At 37.2% G+C, this 9,242-nt stretch overlaps 2 pseudogenes; both read left to right on the top strand.

Annotated features, from left to right (window-relative positions):
* Window positions 1-2,265: 2,265 nt before the first annotated feature.
* LOC139361594 (tigger transposable element-derived protein 1-like) lies at window positions 2,266-6,186 on the top strand (annotated as a pseudogene).
* Window positions 6,187-6,522: 336 nt separating this feature from the next.
* Window positions 6,523-7,288, top strand: LOC139361588 (tigger transposable element-derived protein 1-like; annotated as a pseudogene).
* Window positions 7,289-9,242: the final 1,954 nt, after the last annotated feature.

The raw sequence follows: 9,242 nt of genomic DNA, 5'->3' as shown, positions 1-9,242 counted from the left end.
CCCAACATGGCCTCCCAAAGCGCTGGGATTATAGGCATGAGCCACCATGCCTGACCTTCGTGTGTCTTTATAATAGAATGATTTATACCCCTCTGGGTTTAGACTCAGTAATGGGATTGCTCCTAGGCTTTATTATTCTAATTCCCCTTTGTGATTCTTGTCACATCTCAATATCACCTATTCAGAATACTGTTAATTATTCTTCTAAATTGATTTGCTTTTTATTTATGTAATTAATTTAAAGGAAAATGTTATAATATCTGTAAACCCACTGGGTCAATATTTTTTCCTTTATCATATTAAGATAAATAAAATGCCAGATAAAAGCATTGGAAATGAGCGTTTAAATTATAACATCTCACATACCAGTAGGGGTGCACATACCTCTTTTTGGGAAATGTTGGCCTGAGCTTGTCGCCTAAAACAGACCACTGTCGAATCTCTGGTATCTAAAGCGACTGGTATGAACAGGGGCCTGCTCACTCCCTGGAGTTTACTGTTGACTTCTGCAGTCCAATGCACATGGCTTACACATGCAGCTTGGACCCATGGCCTCACATATGCACATGCATCCATCTTTGTTATTGTCAGATACTAAGGACAAAGCCAGCCCTTGGCAAAACTACACAATAAAACAGCTGCGTAACTTAGCATCGCTTTACCTCTTCCTTCTATGTTTTTCTTACCTCTTCTGAATGGTAGCTGCCGCTATGCTCCACTTCCCAGGCCTCATGGAATGCCCAGTTATGGCTTGTCCTCTATAGACAGAAACTCTTCTGGAAGAGATCATTTTCTTCCATCTATATTCACTATCTCTGTTCTGCCTCAAAACCTCAGAACATAGCTTTCCTGGGTAATAGTCTCTCAGCTACATGGTTGGTGACTCTCTGCTCTAATATACTGATTCTCAATGAGTTTTCTAATTGATAATAATGTGGCCAAATTTCTTAACCTCAGCTAGAGAGGACTTTGAATTACAATGGTGAATGGCCTTGAATCATTCTTTTATTCTATAATGATTATCTGAGGGAGAAGTTTAATATTCTTACAGGGCAGATTTTTCTCAGATAGAGAAACCTCCAACATCATCCTTCAGGTCATATCACATATAGCCTAGGAATTCTAAATCTTGTGTCATTGAAGTCCCATTAATCTTTCTGTGAAAGAATCTGGGACTTTCGAAGAAATTAACAAGAAAAAAATTCCCTGAAATATTTTTAAGTACCTGTTAGAGTTCTCACTTTTGGTACATTTTACAAATATGAAGCAGAAGTGCAATAGCTGGAAGTAAATTATCTTATATATTCTCTTTTTGTCTTTCTTTCTTTCTTTCTTTCTTTCTTTCTTTCTTTCTTTCTTTCTTTCTTTCTTTCTTTCTTTCTTTCTTTCTTTCTCTTTCTTTCCTTTCCCTCCCTCCCTCCCTCCCTCCCTCCGTCCCTCCCTCTCTCTCTCTCTCTCTCTCTCTCTCTCTCTCTCTCTCTCTTTCTTTCTTTCTTTCTTTCTTTCTTTCTTTCTTTCTTTCTTTCTTTCTTTCTTTCTTTCTTTCTTTGACAAAGTCTCACTCTGTCACCCAGGCTGGAGTGTAATGGTGCAATCTCTGCTCACTGCAATCTCTGCCTCCCAGGTTCGAGAGATTCTCATGCTTCACCCTCCCGAGTAGCTGAAATTACAGGTGTGTGCCACTACACCCTGCTAATTTTTGTGTTTTTACTAGAGACAGGGTTTCACCATGTTGGCCAGGCTGGTCTTGAACTTCTGACGTCGGGTGATCCACCCGCCTCAGCCTCCCAAACTGTTGGGATTACAGGCGTGAGCCACTGCGCCAGGCTAGCCCACACTTTTTTTTGCCTCCTGTCTACGGCAACTTGTATCCAGTGGAGAAGCACCAATGGCCATGCAGAGGTAAACTTACAGTGACATAAAGGAAGCTGAGCTGAGTTGCAGGAACTCTCACTTGCCTGGGCCCCTTGCAAGGTTCTGGGAGGAGTCCAGCAGTGTGCTCACAATGTGTTCACCACAATGTGTTTTTGTAAAACTTGCAAAAATCATTTTGACTTTAGTTATTTAAGACCACTATTACACTACTGTAACTTGCCCTCCATCATATTTCCTCTCCTGACTGAATGACTTCAGAGTGTCCATGATTGAGTGGGATCTGCTAAAGGAGATTAAATTTGGGGTACACTTAGTTTGGGTTTATGTGGCTCAAAGTCACTTCCAAGCATCTGATAAAGTTATGAAGTTAGCCATCCTGGTTTAAGTTCCATGGGGTCCCTACTGGCAATTTTTCTGACATCTTCACTGAAAGGTGTGGGGTAAGATTTATGTCAAAGTATTAATTGTATATTATGTTTTTTCCTCTGAATTATGTGATATTTGTGTCATTTGCCAGTTTTTTGATATGCATAATTTGTTGTGATTTTGTTTCTCATTCCAAATAAAACTCTTCTCTTATATCTATCTAGTTTTGTATTAGTAATTTTGTATTTTTCTTTTCTTACTGAGAAGGTCCAAATTGTATAAGCTTCAAGCCCTAAAATTCTACCTTCGGGCAATAACTCTCACTTCTCTGGCAAGTGGGACTGCTAAGGCCATTTCAGCAGACTGTTCCTGATGAGACAAATTCTGCAACTGTATTTGGTTTCAGAAATTTCATTTTTGGAATATAAATTGCTTTGTTGTAATGTGGCAATTAATTAATGGAAATACCCCATGTTATTCATCACTTCTGCCACCACCCACTTCAGCAAGAATATGTAACACTGTGAAGGCTATTCGTTTATTATTTTTTTATCCAATAAGTTTCACTGTAGTTTGTTTCCTTTATCCTTGGGGCACTCCTCCCAAACTAGTCCCCTTGATATTCACTCTCCATCTTTTCTGCCTTGGAACAATTTCTCAAAGATTTAATTAGCTTTTGCATCAGTGAAGCAGTTCTTTGCTTCGGTGCCTCTGTTTGTAAACAAAAATGTGTTTTATCTTTGGCTACCTAGAGAATTTTCTACACAAAATCCATTTTCTCATCCAGTCTATTATTGTAGAGTTCAGATTGTTGAGGTCAGATTTATGCATACCTGTATTTTTTGCTCATAGCTGCCTTACCTCTGGGTCTAAGACTCAGAGACAAATATGGCCTCTTCCATTTCAGTATTGGATTCATTGTTGGTCAAAATACCCAAAATACCTCTCCACATTTCATCTCCAGCTTTCAATACTTGGCAAATTCTGTATTAGAGGCATCCTTAAATAAAGTGGTGCATGTTCTTCAAACTTTCAGGATGATTTAAATGCAGTTATAAAATCCACATTTTACAAATCAATGTTTGTTCACATTTCATATTGCCAAAGTGCTATACTCTTATTTTTATAAACATTAGGTGCTTTATTCCATTACGCTGATAGACCTATCTTTCTTCATGTCTCTTAAAATGTATCCATCTCTTACTCTCCATCCCAGTGCTTATAAACAATTGCTAGAGTAGATATAATCCAACAATCTTTTATATTTGCCTCTCAAATAAATCTCAATAGATCAATTTTTAATGAAAATAGAATGTTTAGTTTAGCTCGAGTGTAATCTAAACTTCCTTTCATTTTAAAATTTATTATTGAAAATAATTTTAAAATACATTTGTCTATTTCATTGTGTTAACATATTTGACATGACTTAATTAAATCTTATTTAGTGTTTGAAGATTTTATTGTGGATAAGGTTATTATTCTGATCAATTCTAATTGTACAACATTTACAGAAACTGTGAATGTCAGCTGGACAGGGTCCAGGGTCAAATAACTCCAGAACTGACTTGGAAAGTTAAAAAAAGACATGAGGAAAACATGTTCCTTATTTTAGTTTTCCTCCCCAGTAAATTACATAGATTTAAGAAAAGAATATTGTGAATTATTAAAAGAGAAGGTCCCAATTAGAACTTTGTTTCTTATGTATCAGTTTTTAATATGTTAGATTTACTGTCTAAATTACTTTGAGCCCAGTATTGATTTGAGTTTGCATTCTATTAGAACACAGTGGTAATAAAAGGGAAAAGCAACTGGAAATATTCTGGTTGGTCTTCAGTAGAACAGTACTAATACCTGAGCTCTCAGCTACTAAGCTGCCCTATTTCCCCAAATGAAATAGCTATGAAATAATAAATATAGCACCCTACATGTACTTTCCTGTTTATGAAGCACATTTACATTCATTGTTTAATTTTATTTCCACAATGACCCAGTGAAAGAAGGAGAGATGATGTTATATTCCCTTTCCACAGAAGATAAAACTGATGCCCTGGGAAATTGATTGATACATGGAAAAAATAATTACAGGTCCACCTTGTTTCATTGCCTTTCTTTTTACTGCACTTCACAGATACTGTATTTTTTAGAAACTGAAGGTCTGTGGCAACCCTGCTTTGAGCAAGTCTATAAGCACCCATTTTGTGTCTCTTTGTCACATTTTTGTAATTCTCGCACTAGTTTAAAACTCACCATTATAATTATATCTTCCATGGTGATCTTCAATCAGTGATCCTTGGTGTTACTATTGTAATTGTTTTGGGGGGCCATGAACTACACCCACATAAGAAAGAGAATGTAATCAATACATGTGTTTGCTCTGCTTGCTCCGCCCGTTTCCCATCTCTTCCCTTGTCTTGGGTCTTCCTCTTACCCAAGACTCCATAATATTGAATTTAGGCCAATTTATAACCCTATAGTGGCCACTATGTGTTCAAGTGAAAGGAAGAGTTGTATGTCTCTCCCTTAGAATCGAAAGCTAGAAATGATTAAACTTAGTGAGGAAATGACGTTGAAAGTTAAGATAGGAGGAAAGCTAGGCCTGTTGCACCAAACAGCTACGTTGTGAATGCAAAGGAAAGGTTTTTGAAGGAAATTAGAATTGCTCCCCAGTGAATACACAAATGATAAAAATGCAAGACAGCTTATTGCTGATTGATATGGAGAAAGTTTTAGTGGTTTGGATAGAAGATCGAACTAGCCACAGCATACCCTTATTAAGCCAAGGATTAATCCATAGCAAAGCCTTGCCTCTCTTCAATTCTATAAAGGCTGAGAGAGGTGAGGCAGCTGCAGAAGAAAAGCCAGCAGAGGTTGGTTTATGATGTTTAAGGAAAGAAGCCATCTCCACAACATGGCAGTGCAAGATGAAGCAGCAAGTGCTCTTGGAGAAGCTATAGCAAGTTTTCCAGAAGATCTAGCTAAGATCGTTGAGGAAGGTGGCCACACTAAACAACAAATTTTCAGTGTGGGTGAAATAAGCTTCTACTGAAAGAAGATGCCATCTAAAACTTTCATAACTAGAGAGAAGAAGTCAATACCTGGCTTCAAAGCTTCAATGGATAGACTGACTCTTGTCAGGGGCTTATGCCCTGATTTTAAATTAAAGCCAATGTTAATTTACCATTCTGAAAATCTTGGGACCCTTGAGAATTATGCTAAATCTATCCTGGAACCCTTAAGAAGTATAGTAAATCTGTCCTGCCTGTGCCCTTTGAATGGAATAACAGGTCAGCCCATGGTGGCTCATGCCTGTAATCCCAGCACTTTGGGAGTCTGAGGCAGGTGGTTCACTTGAAGTCAGGAGTTCCAGACCAGCCTGGCCAACATAGTGAAAATTTGTCTCTACTAAAAATACAAAAATTATACTTCTCTGATGATGGGTGCACCAAAATCTCATAAATCACCACTAAAGAACTTATTCATGTAACCAAATACTGCCTGTACTGAAATAACTTATGGAAAAGTAAAATAAAATTTAAAAATTAAAAAAAATTAACCAGGCATGGTGGTGGGCAACTGTGGTCCCAGCTATTCAGGGGCTGAGGCAGGAGAATTGCTTGAACCCAGGAGGTAGAGGCTGCAGTGAGTCAAGATCACACCACTGCATTCCAGCTTGGATGATAGAACGAGACTCCATATCAAAAATGAATAAAAAATAAAAATAAAAAAAATGGAATCACAAAGCCTGATGACAGCATGTCTGTTTACAGTATAGTTTGCTGAATATTTTAAACCTACTGTTGAGAACTACTGCTCAGAAAAAAGATTTCTTTTAAAATATTACTGCTTATTGACAATACATTTAGTCACCTAAGTAGAGCTTTGATGAAGATATACAAGTAGATTAATGTTGGTTTTATGCCTGTTAACACAATATCCATTCTGTAGCCCAGGGATCCAAGAGTAATTTCTTTTTTTTTCTTTCTTTCTTTCTTTTTTTTTTTTTTTATTTTTGAGTTGGGGTCTCACTCTGTCACCCAGGCTAGAGTGCAGTGGTGCAATCTCGGCTCACTGCAAGCTCTGCCCCTCAGGTTCATGCCATTCTCCTGCCCCAGCCTCCCGAGTAGCTGGGACTACAGGTGCCTGCCACCACGCCCAGCTAATTTTTTTCTATTTTTAGTAGAGATGGGATTTCACCATGTTAGGCAGGATGGTCTCGATCTCCTGACCTCGTGATGTGCCCCCCTCAGCCTCTCAAAGTGCTGGCATGAGCCACCGTGCCCAGCCCCAAGAGTCATTTCAACTTTCAAGTCTTACAATTTAAAAACATTTCATAAGTCTGTAGGTGCCATAGATGGTGATTCCAATGATGGATCTGGGCAAAGTAAATGAAAAACCTTCTGAAAAGGATTCACTATTCTAGATGTCATTAAGAATGTTCATGATTCATGAGAAGAGGTCAAAATATCAACATTAGCAGGACTTTTGGAAGAAGGTGATTCCAACCCTCATGGATGACTTTGAGAGATTCAAGACTTCAGTGGAGGAAACTTCAAATGTGGTGGAAAGAGCAAGAGAAGCAGAATTAGAAGTGGAGCCTGAATATGTGGCTAAATTTCTTCAATCTCTTAATCAAAGTTTAATGGATGAGTTTAATTACTTCTTATGGATGAGCAAATAAAGTGGTTTTTTGAGATGAAATCTACTTCTGGAGAAGATGGTGTGAACATTGTTGACATGACAACAAAGGATTTAGAATATTACTTAAATTTAGTTGATAAAGCAGTAGCAGGATTTAAAAGGATTGACTTCAAATATGAAAGAAGTTCTCTGGCTATCAAACAGCATCATATGCTACAGAGAAATCTTCAGTGAAATTAAGAGTCAATCAATGCTGCAAACTTTATTGTTGTCTTATTTTAATAAGTTGCCACAGCCACTCCAGCCTTCAGCAACCACCACCCTGATCAGTCAGCAGCTATCAACATTGAAGCAAGACCCTGCATCAGTAAAAAGATTACAACTCACTGAAGGTTCATATAATCATTAGCCTTTTTAAGCAATATAGTATTTTTAAATTAACGTATGTCCTTTTTTTTAAACAAAATGCTATTACATACTTAACAGGCAACAGTATAGCATAAACGTAACTTTTATACATGGTGGGAAACCAAAAATTCATGTGACTCGGTTTATTTTGATATTTGCTTTATTGTGGTGGTCTGGAGCTGAATCCACGATATCTGAGAAATATGCCTGCATTCCCAAAGGTAAACTTATTTATTGTTAAATGCAGTACATTGTATATAATTCAAAGTTATAAAAATGTATAAGATGAAAAGTGAATCACTGTCTCTTGTCTTGCATCCATCTGCATTATTTTCTCCAGAGTCAACTGTTATTGCTGAGGTCTTGTTTATCCTTCCAGAGATGTGGAATAGCCCTTGGGCTAAATAAAGTTTCATGGAACACAGCCACACCCATCCATTTATGTATTGTGTATGTCTGCTTATTTTCTACAACAACAGAGTAGTTGCAACAGAAACCATCTGCTTCACAAAGTCCAAAATATTTGTCATTTGTTCTTTTACAGAAAAAGCTCACCAAAATCTGGTCGATACAATCAAATGCATATATAGGGGTGTGTGTGTGTGTGTGTATATATATATATATACATGTATATATATACAGATATATCCATTTTTTACTGATTTTATAAAACTAAATATACTGTTTTAAACCTTGGTTTTTTAAACATTAACAATAATCTGGCAATCACCTCAAATCAGTATACATAAATCTGCCTTACCCTTTGCAACTATTTACTGGGTTCTAGCACTTTACATAATTGCTTTAGTTGAGTTCTCACAAGATCTTATTTTAAAATGCAAATAGTGAAGCTCAGAATTAAGTGACTTACATTTAACTCTCCAGTAGTAAGAGGTTGAGACCTTATGCCTGTCACTCCAAGACTTCAATATTAGTCGTGGGCAATCTGTATGTTCTTTGCTGAAGACTGACTGAATTAGAGAATAATGTCATGTTCATTTGTGGACCCCTGTCCACGCAGAAGTGAATGTTTCTTGTGAGTAGGCTATTGACTTGCTTTGCTGGGAAAGTGGCTAAATCCTGAGGGTTATGCATTTTAAACATGCTCAGCCAGTCCATATTGGCCTTTTTAGCTTTGACCTCTGGATTAGTAGTTCTCACACTGTCCATCACATCCCCTGGATAATTCAACAAGTCTGCAAAGTAGCTACAAACTCTTTTGACCACTCAGAGTGAATCATGATGTGGATATGGATCCTATTATGACAATTACATGGTATCAATTACCTCTTCTTAGACACTCAAATTCTTAATAAAGTGAAAATTAGGTGTTGTTAAAATTACCTTTGAAAATCTGCCATGTTTCTCATAGAGGTTATAGGCATATTGTTTCTTGGTAGGCCCAACCCAGTCAGTTTTTCCTCCAGTGCTGTTCTGATGGTTGAGGAATAGACAAAGATGTTAGCAGGTGTTTAGGAAAAATGTTGTATATAAGTACTTAATCTTGTTCATTAGAATCATTGCCTGTGTGGCCAGATGCTCACACTATGAGAAGCTGTTGGCAACTGAGAAGAGTGAGAAAAGAGCATCTTCACTTCTTCTATCTCATGATCATTTCAGGACATGATTTACTGAGTGGGAAGAGTGAGAAGAATTGCCAATTCTAACCAAATTATTTTTTCCTTTAATTTCTCATGCTTCAAATTCTTCAATTTGTCTAAATTAAATGTCTTAACAACTCTTCAAATTTTTTTTTCATATTTGAAACTTTTCCCATTATATGTTTTTGCAGCCAATAAATACTAAAAGTTCACCTATTAATATTGAGGGATTTACAGAAGACTTTTCCACACTAAATGCCACTTGCCACGGACTGTTTCAAATGGCCTGATCTTTTCCAAGGAATTCTGACCATTTTCTAGCTTCCCCAAACCAGACAGACTGTGCCCTCTTTT

Source organism: Macaca nemestrina, chromosome 2, assembly GCF_043159975.1.
Source record: "Macaca nemestrina isolate mMacNem1 chromosome 2, mMacNem.hap1, whole genome shotgun sequence".
NCBI lineage: Eukaryota > Metazoa > Chordata > Mammalia > Primates > Cercopithecidae > Macaca > Macaca nemestrina.
This window is presented reverse-complemented; position numbering and strand designations above follow the sequence as displayed.